The following is a 7341-nucleotide window of genomic DNA, read 5'->3' as shown; positions in this document are numbered from 1 at the left end:
GCTACTGTGTAAAACAGGTTTTCAAGGCACAATTTTCCAAATACACTGGAGGATTGGGGCTCACTGAGGGGGAAGGGAGCTTGTGGCAATCCAGGTGGGGCCGGGGGTCCTCCCACAAATCCAGCGCCCCAGAGCTGTGGATTACAGGCGTCCCAAAGACTAAACCCAAGCAGCCACGGGTGGGGGGATGATCATGAATAACCCACGATTTTTAGGAAGAAGCAGTGACAAATCTCCTCGCCCCTCAGTTTACATGTCCAAGGCCGTTTTCACGAGGTAAAAGGCTAGAACAGGGGTCGGCAACCTTTCAGAAGCGGTGTGCTGAGTCTTCATTTATTCACTCTAATTTAAAGTTTCACGTTCCAATAATACATTTTAACATTTTTAGAAGGTCTCTTTCTAGAAGTCTATAATATATAACTAAATTATTGTTGTATGTAAAGTAAATAAGGTTTTTAAAATGTTTAAGAAGCTTCATTTAAAATTAAATTAAAATGCAGAGCCCTCCGGATCAGTGGCCAGGACCCGGGCAGTGTGAGTGCCACTGAAAATCAGCTTGCGTGCTGCCTTCGGCACGCGTGCCATAGGTTGCCTACTCCTGGGCTGGAAACTTATTGTTTGGGGCTTGTATTAAATGCAAGCTGAGATTTCTAGGTCCCCCAACCCAGGGGAGGAGCCTCTGCACGAAACTCACACAGTGCAGGCAATGCAACTCAGTCCTTCAGCACACCCCGTCACTTCAGCCCCAGAGGCCCTGGCCAAGTTCTGCCAATGAGCCTCATTCAGACCTGTTCTCCAGTCCTCCCACAGTTCTGTATCCTGGCCTGCAGCACCCCTTCTTATCCTGGTACTGGGATCCCCACACGACTCTTCAGAGGCACTTCATCTCTGGCCTGCAGCTATCCCTGCTCATCCAGTGCTAGCTGCTGACACAGCTCCACCACTGCCCCTTGACTCTGCCCTGCTGTTTCCCTCGCTCTTGGCCCCCTCACCAACTCTGCCAGCATCCCCTCTGCCATTTCCGTTCCAGGTTCTTTCCTCATTGGAGGCAGCCAGTCTTGGGGAATCCTGTGAGTCTTGGGGAATCGGTGTTGCAGCTGAACATCCAGGAATGAGTGGCCTGAGAATTCCCTGCACTCATTTCACTAGTGACCTTATGTCTGAATTAACCCAGGTGAAACAAACACATCAGTTAATCAAAGACCACAGAAAGCGCGCGGTCGAGCAGGAAAGAGCCGCAGGAGGGGAGGAAGTAAAGGAAGAACAAAAAGCAGGAGGCAATTGATGGGAAGCTGAGCCGATGAGGAAGTGAGGTGGGCAAAAGGGGAATAGAGCTGGGGCTGCAACCCATCATGCTGTCCTTCTGCGCTGGCCAGACACACAGTCAAGGATGCTCCAGTCCCCCAGGGTGGGGTGGGATGTGAGAAGGCTGCATCCCTTCTTGTGAAGTAATTGCCATTTGAGCCTGGGTACAAATCTCTCCCCTCCCCCTTGATTGGTAGAGTCCTCTCGCTCATGTCTCCGTGCTGGGATACAAGACACCCCCTCCTCATCTATTCCCCCTTTCCTTTCCCATCCCCTGGGCTAGGGTCCAGACCTCTTCATCTTCTCCCACTTCCTGCTTTCCCCATGTCTCTGTGCTGGGCTAGAAGTTCCCCTTCTCAGTCGTTCCTACAGTCCCCCTGGAAGAGCCTTTCCTCACCACCACGCATGCTGTTCTTGGCATGACAGGACAGGGTATACTGAAGTAAGAAGGAAGGACAGGGACAACAGTTGGGCGATGGGACAGGGTGACATCTGGGATGACAGAAAGGAAGAGCAATGGAGTAATTCAAGTTTCTCCCCTCTCTTGGATTTGTAGGCTAGGAAAGCCTCATATTTGAACCCCCATCTCCTCTACTGCCTGACCCCTGCTCCCCTTTGGGTTCCTCAGCAATCCCACCTCCTGTGGGTCACCAAGCTGCAGAGATGATACAGCAAGGCCTGGGTGAGTCTGTTAGAGCATAGCCATCTCACCGACAAATTCCTCTTCCTCCTCCTCCTAGCTTCTTCCTCAAACTCTGTGAGAGAAACAAGACATGTCAGAAGCCAGCCTCCCCTTCCCCCCCTTCCGGCCAGGGCAGCAAACCCTGGCCAAGACCACCCCTTGCTGGCTGGAGAGGGGCACAAGGCAAATCACAGCATGCTGAGGATGTAGCTGTGCCAAGTAATTCCAGGATATAAGCCTCTTCCGCCCATGGGCCTCCAAGCTAGAGTGACCAGATGTCCTGATTTTATAGGGACAGTCCCAATATTTGGGCCTTTTCCTTATATAGGCTCTTATTACCCTCCACCCCCATCCTGATTTTTCACACTTGCTGTCTGGTCACCCTACTCCAAGCCCATGGCACCTGCACTAGTAGGTCTCAAGGGGGCAGATGCCACCAATTCTCCTAGTCTAATGTTGGCCTGTCTCAACACTGCAGTGCTTGACTTTGCAACCTTAATGTTCTTTTAGCACAGATTTTTCAGAATGTACATTTCTAAGTTTTTTAAACTTTTAAAAGCCAATAATTTCATCACATGGAACCATACTGACTGTCCTCCCCACCATCCTATGAATCATCCGCAGGGTTGGAATCTTTAGATTCACAGCACAGTCCTCTAGGTTGGAAGTAATGGCGTAACTGGTAGCAGTAGAAGTCTGTTATCTTCTCTGTGGACGCCAGTAGAGGGGGATGGAGACACATACTTTGCCAGGGGGGTTCACAGCTATTTGTTAGACAGCAGAGGAATGGTGAAACTCTGGACTCCTGGGTTCTGTGAACTTTCAGGTTCTGTAGGGGAGTGTGCTTTAGTGGTTACAGATATTTTTTCCCCAGCCCCTCCCTGTCTCCTTTTATCCTTATCCCCATTCCTGTCCCATCCTCTCCTTTGTTGCTATCCCCTCGGCTGCTTGCTCTCTCTCTGTCCAACTCCTGTCCCTGTCCCCCCATTCCAGTCATCCCCTGGCTCCTATCCTTGCCCCATCCTCCCACTCCTGTCCTTGTCCCCAGCTTCTGCACATCTTCCCCACCCCGTCCCACTCTTATACTCCCATTTCCATGGCTCTTGTCCTCCTCTGCCATGCTTTTACCCTCCCCCATCCTTGGTTCCTGCCCCCCCCCCCTTGCTCCTATCCCCCTCATCTGTCCCTCTCTACTTCTGCTCCTACCTCCCACCACGCTCCCTTGTATTTGAGGGCTGGTCTACACTACGCGGGAAAATCTATCTTAGATACGCAACTTCAGCTACGTGAATAACGTCGAAGTATCTAAGATCGAATTACTCACCGTCCTCACGGCGCGGGATCGATGTCCGCAGCTCCCCCTGTCGATTCCGCAACTCCGTTCGGGTTGGTGGAGTTATGGAATCGATATAAGCGCGTTTGGGGATCGATATATCATGTCTAGATGAGATGTGATATATCGATCCCTGAGCAATTGATTGCTACCCGCCAATACAGCGGGTAGTGAAGACGTACCCTGAGACAGGCAGCTTCCTTCTTCTCCTCCATCCTGCCTTGGTGCCAGCAGAGGGAGCACTGTGGCCCTGCTCTCAGCTCCTGTGCCTGGAGCCACAGGGTTCATGCACGCTGCAGCTGGGAGGTGCAATTTCCAGCTCAGGTAGACATATATGTAGGGTGACGAGACAGCAGATGTGAACAATCAGGATGGGGATGAAGTGGAGTAATAGGCATTTATATAAGAAAAATCCCCGCATATCAGGACTGTCCATATGATATCGGGACATCTGGTCACCCTACACATATGTGCTAGCTTTAGGGTGACCAGATAGCCTCACCTAGATCACCTGGATCGATTGGTCTTCGGCTGTCGTTAAGACTGCGCCAATCACAACATGTCTGCCATTCTTCTCACATTCTTGCCTTTCTTCTCCACATTCATCCGAAACGTTTAACAATGTCATCTTCCCATCTTCTTGGAGACTTCTTGGTCTTTTCTGTTCTTGCAGGTACTACTCAGTAATGATTGCTGTCCACCTATTGTCCATGAACCGTGCTATGTGGCCTGCTCATTGTATCTTATTATATCTGCTTTCCACAACAATATCTTTCACACCACTGCATTCTCTAATAATTTCATTTGGGATACGATCCAGAAGGGAAATTCCCAACACAGCTCGTTCCATTGCCCTTTCAGCTACTGACAGCCGCTGTTCTTCTCTCTTCGTCAGTGCCCACGTTTCACTGCCATACAGCATGGCTGGCAGCATGTTGAACTGAAGATATTTGTACATGTGGTCTTGTCGATTTTTCCTTTGAGGATGTCCTTGATGGAATTAAACGCACACCATCCTGCCTGAATCCTTCACGAGAGTTCTCCGTTCATGTCTTGGCGCATATTAACTTCTTGGTCCAAATACATGTACTGTTCCACTTCTTCAATTTCTTCTCCTGTTACCGTTATTCGGGCTTTTTGTAAGACATCTGATCGCATGTATTTCGTTTGGCAGTGGTTCATTTTCAGACTGACCTGACTGCTTTTCTTGTCTTTGTAGCATACTGTGTAGTTGGTTGGTGCTTTCGGCAATTAATACAATGTTGTCCACGAATCTGAGATGAGATAATCGTTCTTTTATATTAACATCGTTCATTTATATTAACACCACTCCTCCAATTGATCTTGTTCATAACCACGTCAAGGCAGGTGGTAAATAGTTTTGGTGAAATCATATCTCCTTGCTTTATGCCTTTCTCGATTGGGGTGCAGAGGGGAGTTTCGAGGAGAGTAATGTCTGTTGTACATCCAATATTCGCTTCCTTCAACTAACTGATGTATTCCGTGTTAATGTTCTGCTCTGCGAGCGCCTTTAATGTTGCGCTGAACTCAATGCTATCAAAGGCCTTTTCATAGTCGACGAAAGCAATCCACAGCTCTTTCTAGGAGCTGGCTAAGGGTAAATATATGATTGATCGTGCTGAAATTTCTTTGAAACCCTGCCTGCTCTCTTGTCTGTTGTTCATCCAGACTCCGCGAGAGTCAGTTCGTTATCACCTTTATAAAGAGTTTATAGATATGAGACAGCAGGCATATAGGGTGATAGTTCTTAAGATTTTCTCGATTCCCCTTCTTGTACAGCAAGATGGTATTCGACTTCTTCCAGCTTGATGGTATTTTTCCTTCTTCGAGATATCAACTGAATCTTAAAGCGAGAGCCTTCCAAAGTTTTTTGCCTCCTGTGGAAATCATTTCTGATGTTATTCCATCTTTGCCCGGAGCTTTTTCCTTCTTCATCTGGTGTAGTGTGCTTCGGACTTCGCTAATGATTATTAAGGGGACGCGTTCTTCTGACTCTTAGAGCATTGGGAGAGGGATGCTGATTCTTGATTTGAACAGTTCTGTATAGAAGTTCTTGCAGACCATCTTCATCCCTGCTCTGTCAATTACTGTCTCTCCGTCCTTGTTCCTCAATGCTGTTATGTTCAATCTCTACTGCACCAATTCCCCAGACAGCAAGTGTGAAAAATTGGGACAGAGGGTGGGGGGTTATAGGAGCCCATATTAAAAAAAACCTCCAGATACCAGGACTGTCCCTGTAAAATTGGGACATCTGTTCACCCTAGCTAGCTTTGCTCAAGCTAGTGTGTTAAAAATAGCAATGCAGCGGCTGGGCTAGCCCACTGAATATACATCTGCTATCTCCAATGTGTATGTCTGCCTGAGCTGGGAATGACACCAGCCAGCTCCAGTATAGACATAGCCACAGCTGGTAGCTCCACCTAGAATAAGTAACCAGGAGTTGTGGAAGGGTTGTACACCTTCATGCTTCAGCACTAATGCCAACCTCTAGCAACTGGAGAAACTTCCCCTGGAGGCAGGTTATCTCCTGACTGCCTACCTGCTGGGATTCTTGCACCTCCCTCGGAAAGATCAGCGACTAGCCGCTGTTGGAGGCAGGACACTGGAGAACAACCTTCCCAAGGACCTCCGTTCTCTCTCAAGCCCAGTCTTGCTAACCCCAAAAGTTCAAATTGTGAGACAGATGCCCCTCAAATCAGGAGATTAGCCCTAAAATCAGGAGATTATTTTATAACTAATATTGTGGTTTTGGTCTGTCTGCTGGTTTTTGAACTCTCCTGGCCCAGCCCCAGTGTAGTGTGGGTGGGTGGATGCGGGGGGCATGGGGTGCAGTAAATGTATATACTAAGATGGCCTTTGTCCCTACCACAGGGCTACCTCTGGCTGCCTGATGGTGCTCCAAAATTATAATTAATTAATTCTGTGCCCCCAAGTCCCAGACCTGCCCCTTACCCCTCAGTAAACCACTATTCCCTCTGCAGCTCCAGACATCCTATGCCCCCTTCCAGGCCTGGGAATGGGAGCGGGGGAGGAGGATCAGAGAGCAGACTGACCCATTGTTCACAGGAGGGGAGGGAGGGAAGTGAAGAACTGCCCTGAGCTGCTAGATGCTTTCTAGTCCCTCCTCCCCTGCTGTGAGAATGGTGTTGGCTAATCCCTCTCACCATTCCCCTACCCCAAATCTCCCTTGGAGTAGAGGGAAAGCTCTGCCTGTTTACTGCAGCAGTTGTGATTGGCTGTTTTTTCCCAGAAGCAGCCAATCAGAGGGGGCTCTACCACCCATCCCAGGCTGAAATTCCAATACGGGTGGCAAGGCTGGCTGGTAGAGTTGGTAACACTGCAGTCCCTGCCCCCATGCGGCTTGGTTCTCAAGATGCTGCATTGTACAGACTACCAGGAAGGAGTCCTTGGGCCCTCTGAGAGAGACACACACAGCACCATCTGAGACCCAGCATCCAAGGGTCTGCCCTGCTGGGCAGGAGGTTAGGGCATGTGATACTGGCTGGGACAATGGCAGGATGTCTGAGATGCTCCTATAGCTATAGCAACCCCTGCATTATTTGGTTTGTTGTATTTTCACTGAATGGCTCACAGTCTGGCCCTCCTGGATGCATGCCGGTGTTTCACAGAAGCTAATTTCCCCTTTTGTTGTATAATCATATCCCTTCCAGCCAGCTGAGGGTCCCTTGTTTAAAAATAATGCGAGCAGATTGGATAGAAGGGAGACCATCTGCTCAGGCGCACAGGGCAAAGTGGCTGGAAGGGGGTCTGAAATGAAATGTTCACTTGCAGTTATGCTGTTCAGCCACTAGATGTCTCTGTGGATTGTATAGCTTTCCAGGCAGGGAAGTGGTTCCTGGTAAACAAAGGAGACAAAGCTGGGGCTCAAGCTGCAGGGAAGCCTGGTTTTGCTGTAGTTGTAGCTGACTTGTTTAATAAAAGTCTCCTGTTTAAGATGGACTGGATCTCCATATAGCATGAAGCTAGCCAAGGAGGCACT

This window comes from Gopherus evgoodei, chromosome 1 (assembly GCF_007399415.2).
Source record: "Gopherus evgoodei ecotype Sinaloan lineage chromosome 1, rGopEvg1_v1.p, whole genome shotgun sequence".
Classification (NCBI taxonomy): Eukaryota; Metazoa; Chordata; order Testudines; family Testudinidae; genus Gopherus; species Gopherus evgoodei.
This window is presented reverse-complemented; position numbering follows the sequence as displayed.